This window comes from Nicotiana attenuata, unplaced genomic scaffold (assembly GCF_001879085.1).
Source record: "Nicotiana attenuata strain UT unplaced genomic scaffold, NIATTr2, whole genome shotgun sequence".
NCBI lineage: Eukaryota > Viridiplantae > Streptophyta > Magnoliopsida > Solanales > Solanaceae > Nicotiana > Nicotiana attenuata.
In genome coordinates this window covers 10,778-20,019 of record NW_017677998.1, presented here as the reverse complement: position 1 = coordinate 20,019, position 9,242 = coordinate 10,778, and the positions used below count along the sequence as shown (strand labels likewise).

At 34.4% G+C, this 9,242-nt stretch overlaps 1 pseudogene; it reads left to right on the top strand.

Annotated features, from left to right (window-relative positions):
• Positions 1–6,279: 6,279 nt before the first annotated feature.
• On the top strand, positions 6,280–6,908 carry LOC109221529 (annotated as a pseudogene).
• The last annotated feature ends 2,334 nt before the right edge of the window (positions 6,909–9,242 follow it).

The window sequence follows — 9,242 nt, the reverse complement described above, 5'->3', positions numbered from 1 at the left end:
GCTTGACCAACTATCCCAAGTTTCTATAGAGTTTTGGGGAGCGAGTTTAGCCGAAACCTGAGCAGCTCCTGTCACCGAGAATGGAAACATTAATAGCCTGATTGCTTCCGGAGTCACGTTGGGTTGCTTTTGAGTTTTGCATATAGACACGAAGTTCTTCAAGTGCTGCTGAGGATCTTCTGTTTGTGTCCCAGAAAGAGTACCTTGTTCTGCAACAAGTGTAGCATGTTATTTGTGATCCTGGAACATGATTCAGCTTGATTGCGGGCACAACAATGGCAGTGGCAAGATTGTCAGCTGTGGGTTGTGCCCAGTCATATAATGCACCCTCAGGCACAGGAGGTGCCCCTTCCCTGGCATTTAAGCCAGCTTGCTCATTCCTGACATTTCCGTTGGGATCATTTACGTCTCCCATGTTAATTTCGATTTTGAGTGTTTGTTGGGATTGTTGAATTCTTTTGTTGGCACGGTTCAATGCCCGGAATGTTTGCTCGGGGTCTGAGAGTCCTTCAAGTAGTTCTCCAGTCCTCGTAGACTTTCTAGGCATACACCTGAGCACCCAAGTCAACAACCGTTAAATTTTCAATGAAAAATTTTGTAGAGAGAAAACTGACTACAATAAGAATCTTTGTATTTCTGTCAATGGCAATTGATAATTCCGTTAACTCCCCGGCAACGGCGCCAAAATTTGATCACGCCCAACTATGCCTTATAAAAAGGACTCTGCGGACGTTGCAAATATAACCCGAGTATTACGCCCAGGGTCGAATCCACAGAGAGTTAACCTATCAACCACTATCTTCAGACCCACTAATTCTTCAGAACCAGCTTCTCAAATATTCAAATCTCAGTTGAATGTTCTTTAACAACTACGCTTGCAAGTAACTAAATAGCTGTAAACTAAGCTAATAAGGTTGTAAACAATTATGATAAAAAGCTAAGGCAATGATTTCCCCTATTGATGGAATCCCTTCTGTTTATGCTCATACAAATTTACCAACACATCTCTATCAATCATGAACGCTAATCTTACCGTAAATCTCTCCCGAGTAATCACAGTAATTTACTATTGCACTCTCCCGAGATACACTAGCTTACTTTATTTAGCACGATTCACTTTAGATTATACCCAAGGCTTCGTTATCCCTAATCCCGCCTTTAAACCTACAATTATCGATTCCTCTAATAATCTAGGAGTGGTGTTGTTCAACAATACCCTAAATATGCACTCTTTTCCAAGTTATGCACACTAAATAGGCACAACTAATTGAGGATCCTGTCAATTAACTACAACAAACACGAAGTTGAACAAATAGAGATTAAACTAGCAATTTGTATTCACATAAACAAGAAGTTCATCACCCAATAGGTTCCATCAAAACCTTAGACAAGGAATTTAGCTACTCATTGCTATGGGAAAATAAACTAAGATAGAATTCATCATAAAAATCAAAAGTAAAGAAGAAAGATGTTTGGAGTATTCTCTCACAATGGTTTTCCTTGCTAAGAAACCCTAAAAATCGATAATAATTCTCTTGGGCGAAGTCTAATGTTTTAAATAGGGTTTAGGTCTAAAAATTCCGTATTTGACACTTTGACCCCTGAACTTTTCTGCGCCTGCCGCGGTTCTGCCGCGGTCGCGGTAGAACCGCGGCCAATCACCCTCTCTGAATCTCTAAAGTTCTGAAGCTGCCTTCCACCGCGGTTCTGCCGCGGTCGCAGTAGAACCGCGGCCAAACCATTTTCTGAATCCTAGGGCTGGCGGGGCGTAGCTTCATTGGGAATTTACACATTTGGCCTCTTTTCTCCAATTTTGACTCCAAAACTGTCCTTAGCCTTCCTTATACATATATCACCTGCAAATCATGAGAAGCATTAATAAGAGCATTTTGTTATCACTTTTAGCATTAAACTACACAAGAAGGTGATTATTTAAGGTGTGATTATAGTCAAATTCACCTATTATCACTCTACAGCTTCTCACACCAAATTCAGTTTCTAGGTAATTTGACATGGAAGAACAGAGAAACTCACAAGGAAAATTTGAATATGCATACGGAAGCAGAAACGGGCTAAATATTCCTCGAGTAAGAACGGTATGAACTTTTATCACTATATGCAGATTTGCACTATAAAATCAGTACTATTTTTCTTAAAGTTACAAACAATTAAAACTGATCATGACTTTTGAAACAGATAAATTTGATTGTTATGCAGTCTCTTTAATCCATTACAATTGCCCTCTGTCTTTTTCTTTGGCGTAAATTAAATATACCCTTTTAACCTGATTGAAGTTACTTTGTATGTCTGCTACTTGATCTTTGATTTGTGATGCAAAATTTTATTTTTAAATTTTATTGAAGTTGGTTGCAGAAGTGATATATGTTGTGGTATTTAAAATTTGTAACTAAACTAGCAATTTCACAGGATGTGATGTCTTGAAGTTGCCGTCATTGCTTAACTTTATAAATTAAAGATTTATATATAATTGAGTTCAAAAAAGCAAAATTTTGTTTTTAAATTTTATTGAAGTTGGTTGCAGATGTGATATATGTTATGGTATTTAAATTTTTTGACTAAGCTAGCAATTTCACAAGAAGTGATGTCTTGAAGTTGTTGTCATTGCTTAACTTTATTAATTAAAGATTTATATATAATTGAGTTCAAAAAATGAAAGACACAAAAAACATAAGGTGGTACTTCTATGCAATAGTCGTGAGGTGCGCAAAAATTGATCAGGACAGTTCTATTATGTAGATAAAAAAGAAACTTAGCTATATTAATTAGAAAGCTATTGTAATTAGAACTTCTTATACAATAATTAGAGAGTAATAGTGTTCTTATTTTTTGGCATTGAGTTTACATTTTGTTTCTTCTTTGATGATATTCTAGGAAGGAATTGCTATTAGCTATCGGGTGTTACAACAATCTACCAAATGCATAGATAACTGTTTTCACGCTCAATAGCTGATATTCTTTTCTGTTAATGCCTTCTATCAAAAGAGTTTTGGCACATTTCATCATCTCAGTCTGAGCCACAATGTTCAAATTCACGACAAGAACAAAATTTGCAATATGGTTTGTCGGCTTCACATATGCATACAGATCATCATCTACTGGATGTGAATGAGCTACCATTATTGCAAAGTTATTATTTCAGTTAACTTTATTTATATAACATTGAGTCGTCGATAAATATCTAATGCATATTATTATAACTTATTATTACAATTTGAAGATGTCAAACTTGTGCGTCGTTTTAATGGCGCTCCACATAAATAATGAGGTTATAAAGTTAAATACTCATACCTCCGACGCTTAAAGGACTGGATAGAGAATACTTTGTAAAATCGTTTAATTAAAATTATTATTTGTTGCGCTATTTTTGCTTCTGTTCAATTTTTTAAGTAGTAGATGTTTGTTAAAAATGAAAATATGGTTATGCGTGATTTTTATTTTTGTGGTGGTGCTTCAGAAAATTCTTTACGTTAAATAGTACTATTCAAAAGTAATAGTTATACTGTTATAGTACTATTAAAAATTATTGTGATACTCATGTATCAATAAGTCATATGGTCTTTTAACTGAAACTCAAGCAGAAGCCTGAAAGAAGACAATTTTCCATGCCTTCTCTTTCTACTAATTAAATGTTAGTATTGTAAGCTCTTAAGTTATATGTTTAAATTCATTAATAGATTATAAACGGTCTAACTAATCAAAGGCACATGTTATTAATAGTAAAACAAGTGTATACCTTTATTTGTTCTTCGAAGTAACTTGGAAGTACAAACAAATCACAATTTAATAAGCCCTTGCATTCTTTAAACTTACCTTTGGAATGGTTATTGGATTTAAATTTTCTTCAATTTCTTTGTCTATATATTTGGTATTTATTCTTATAGATGTTAGTCTTTTCACACACACATATTTATCGTTTTTCTCCATTTCCACTTTGCACTTAAACCCCCAACAGATCTTAGAGCTTTTTTGCGCTTTTCGGCTTTGATAGTACTGTTGGCTTCTCTGGTGATTGGTTCTTCATGAGCTACTAGAATGTTGCTCATATATTATATCCATATTATATTCTATAGTTTAGGATCAATTGATGCTTTTATGTACACTCTAATATTTCATGGACTTGCGTTATGTACAGGCGACCACTAAAGTATCAAGGTGCCTAAACTTAGGTTCATATAATTACTTTGGTTTTGTTGCATTAGATGAATAATGTACACTTCAGCGTCAGTGAGTCTTTGAGAAAGTTATATGTCAGCATTTGTTGTAGACTAATGAAAATGTAGCAAGGGAGATCATTAATCATCAATCTCCTTTCGCTTCAATGAGACTATTTTCTGATCTTATATATTGTTAATTTTGATGGCACTGTTGTATTTAAGTTGATTTGTTTTGATAATGGTAAGAAAAAGCTAACGATTTGTTGCCCTAACTACTTTTCTTTTGCTTTGTGCGATACAGCTGGTATTAACTCTCACTTATCTTGCCATTGTTATTAAATATGCAGTTGGCAAAAACCTGTTAGGCACATTTCCAATGCAGAAAACTTCTGTGAATATGAAGTACTCCTTCCGTTTCATATTATATGAGGTAGTTTGACTCGGCACGGAGTTTTAAGAAAAAAGAAGAAGACTTTTGAAACTTGTGGTCTTAAACGCTTAAGGGGTAAAAGTTTGTGGGGCCATGACATTAGTACGGCTATAAAGCTTCTCATTAAGGGTAAATGGGTAAAATGAAAGAGTTTAAAGTTAAATTATTTTCAAATTTAGAAAAGTGTCATTTATTTTGGAACAGACTAAAAAGGAAAGTACCTCATTTGATAAAAAACGGAGGGAGTATATTTTATTTTTATTTTGTCAATAATCATTTTTCTCATATACTACTATCATGAAGGATAATGAAATGATAATTGAGGCCTTTTGTCACAATTCTATGATTATAAAAGGCCACAATTTTTATATTTTTCAAATCATTGGTTCACTCTGTGCAGTGCTTCTATCATTTAGTTTGATTCTGTTATCATTTGAGGCTACACACTAAGTTATGTGGGAACTACAACCTTTTCCCTTTTAGGCACATTCATCTCCACTGTACTACACCAATAGTAAAAATTAGTAAGTTGCAGAAGTAGCTCCCCACTTGAGGATATATGATGTTGGATACTCAAAGTTTGATGCTATTATGCTGATTTGTATATATTTATACTTCTACACTAGGAAAGAATAAGATAGTCATAGTTTTCCTCTTGCAATTATTGTCGACCCTGTTGCATTTAAGGCCATAATCAATTGCTCATACTCCAACTTATAGTGTTCCAGATGTTCAATCTAGAAAAGAGGATTAAGGCATGCAAGTAACTGTGCATTTACTTAATGTCATTTTCTTTATTCGGTAAAGGGTGTGGATGTTGCATTTCCATAACAGCAATATCTCTTTTATGGTTCTATATTCTTTTCCTCTTATGAGTAGTTAAGAAGCTACTGTTATTGGTAGCTTTATAAGCTGTTGAAATTACTGGTCATAATTCTAAAGTTGCATAAATAATTACTCCCTCTGTTCCAGTTTATGTGAACTTATTTTTTTTTTTGATCCGTTCCAAAAAGAATGAACCCTTTCTAAATTTGGTAACAATTTAGCTTAAACTTATAATTCTACCCTTAATGAAAAGCTTTTATAACCACACAAATACTCTGGGCCCAATTTGAATTTGTTTAGGACCACAAATTCCAAAAGTCTTCATTTTTTTCTTAAACTCGGCGGCCAATCAAACAGGTTCACATAAATTGAAACAGAGGGCGAACATCTTATTATACCATCCCCCTTAATCAGGTTTAAGCAGGTGACAGGGATGGAGGTTTAAGAAGAGCCAGAGAAAGCTTACCAATATCACTCCTTTGTGTAATTGTAGGGTATTTTGGATTCAGAGGAACCATAGATATTTCAAGATAAAACTATATCCTTGCTGGAAACATTCAAATGCTTACGTACAAAATATGTACTTTTGTAGTAATAGAAACACAGATAAAGTATCTTATTAATACAGTGGAATTCATAGACTCTCCTACATTCTTATGGGGAATGATTACACACTAACTTTTGTACAGATATAACACCTTCTTGGTGTTGGTTAATGGCTATAAAATGTTAACTTACCTTTAAAATTATATTTATGTGCATGTAGTGGGTATGGGAACTGTTACTACGCTGTTCATCGTCTTACGCATGAAGTAAGTATCTTTTTATTTATTTATTTACGGTTGAAAAATACCTAGGGTCAAGACAAAACATATAAATACCCCGAGGGTTGGTAGTTGATCGAGCCTACCCTACATGAGTTGGATGCTTCAATGAGAGAAGGTGAGTAATTTGATGCAAGGTGAAATTGAGTATTAGTATTTTTTGTCTTACATTGTTGATCGAAATTTCCAGACCTTAACTTATATTTTTTGGGTTTTGAAAATTTGCAATGACCCTAATGATGGTAAACGAAAGTGTGAAGCATTCTGGCCCATATTCACCATTGCACATCGGAGGGACAGATATGTTTATGACCTTTAATATGGAAGAAATGAAATATCAAAAAGAGCTGTATGACTTCTATTTGGACAACATTATGCAGATCGCAACCTGATTGAAAGGTGGAAGAAAGTGTTTGAAGCCAACATTCTCCACAACTTACAAATTCTGTTTGTTTTTTATATTCAATTATTTCCTATTTTCTGTGTTTTGACATGCAACCTTGATATGAGCATCTCTGCTGCTTGCACTGCATACAACCTCGCGATCACAACTTTACAACTACTTGTGCATATCGTGTCCCCAAGCACCTTAGGAAAGTTAGTGTAATAAAGTATGTACATTGTGGATGTCAAGGTTGTGCAAGTGGGAAATAATTATTTTCCTGTATGTGTCTGACTTTTTCAATCTTGAAAGACTATGGCTTTGTCGTCTTTCTGAATTTTCAGGGTATTAGAAATCTTTGTTTGTGGCACTCTAGCTGGTATACATGGCTGCTTTTTCGAGGCTATAAAGAATATTATTGGACTTCATGAAATAAATTGTATGTTTCTTTATTGTGTTTCCTTATGACTTCATTGTAGGAATATCAATTATATTTACATGTTCCAAAAATAATAATATTTTCATGCTCCTTTGTATCTACCGTATTTTCAAGATATATTTTCTTATGAAAAATTATATTTATTATTCTCCGCGCAACACGCGGGTACGAATACTAATTTTTTTATAAAATGAACGAAGGAGAACAAAAAGCATGCAAGTGGAAGCCAGACGTCGTAAATAAATCAAGAGGGTGAGCACGTGTCACCAGAGGAGGAAAATTGAAGTGCTGCAATTGAAGCTAGGCACGTGTGCGATATAATTTATCAGGCTTTTTGTTTAGTGCAATGTTTGTTAGAATTGTTTAGTGGAATGTTCGTCCCCAAACTGTCATTTTCTATTATATAGAAAAGGAAAGATGGTTGACCAATGGCATATATGTCATTTCATAAAAATTAATGTTTGTATTTCTTAAATGCAAAATACACGTGGACCCCACATTTCTCTAGCCACAACTCTCCTGTAAATGCACTATGCATGTGCTGATTAGACTGTTTCTGCAGTGCAAATGCTCATTTCCAATCTTTTTATCATTTTGGAAAATTATTAATTTTGTTTTATTCAAATAGAAGTTTTCATAGAGAAAATAAAATTAATTTTTAAATAATACAACAACAAAAAAAAGTATCGATATTTACAAGATTTTCATATTTACCCATACTATCTTAAAGCGATTTAAAAATAAAAATTAAATGATTTTCATCTATCCATACTATATGAAGATGATTTTAAACTAAATATTTTGATATTCAAAAGTAATTTTAAAAAATATAACTTGTTAAACCTCAAAAGTTAATTAAAAAGACCAACAAATAATAATTTTAATAAAATTACAATGTTGGGCCCGTATACGGGCTTTTCCTCATCTAGTCTAATATATAAGTAAAATTGGTAACTTTGCTTCTTTCATTGTCATAAAGACACCTGTACTTTGCATAACACGTGTCTTGCCTTTTAAGACTCATAGTTACTTATTTTTCACTACTGATCCGTCTTTTCTTTTAGAGTTTATAAATATTTAATGAATTTCTTAATTTTAATATAGGGTCTACGCAAAAGTTACTAGGTTCCTTGGAACCCGTATTCTATGCTCTAGGTCCGCCCCTGGGCTTAAAGACATAACTGAGTATGTTAACTCTGATATTACTCCTCATGAAATGATGCCGTTGAGTTTAAATGACAACTGGAAGTTACTTTGCGATAAGTTACTCGGGGAAGACCATACTTGTTGTAACATCCCGTAAATTCGACTTAGGTATGAATGAGTTAAAGGAGTACTAAGGTTATATTTTGTACATGTGAAGTCCCATCGATATGATTATGGGTGAAAATAGTTATTTCAAAATCAAGATGGAAAGTGAGGTGCATAAGATTTGACAAAAGCGACTAAGTTTGCAGAAGGTCTGTGTTCCAGCAGGATTTAGAGAAAATAAGTAAGGAACTTGGGAAAACTCAAAGCATGAAACTTGTAGGCCTTTGAAATAGATTTCTAACGATATATTGTGGAGCCCAAACGGAACTCTCTGCAAAAAGTTATTCCCGTTTTACAGAATAGTGCGTAACCACCGCGTTCGGCCGCGTTTGACCGCGACCCCGATCGTGAGACAGTGCTCCAGCTATTTTTCGGGGTCGGGACCGCGGTCATGCCTACTGGGACGCGGTGGCCAACTTGGGAAGTCATTTTTTTAGCCCTATTCCGTCCCCCGCAGCCCCAAAACATAAAAACTTGCTCTAGAAAGAAAAGCTCTAAAAAACCTAACTCCTTAAGGGTCCCTCCACCATCCAAGGTAAGTTCTAATGGTGATTCTAAGTTAATTTCAATTTTCCAACATCTTATTAACATGGTTAAACCCTTCATATCATTAGATATTCAATTGGGACATCATTGTTGAGAGAAGGAACCCTAGAACTCGAATTCAAGGGGATTGAACTTCAAAAAGGTACTGTCTTCACCTTCTAATTGATTCTAGCATTGGGTTAATAGTTATAGACTCTAGTTCATGACATATGAATTGATGGGTTTGATAGAAGAGTATGAACAATTATAGGTTTGGGGTGTTGATTGTTGATTATTGGTTAAATGTGTTGTTTGCCTTATGGGTGATAAA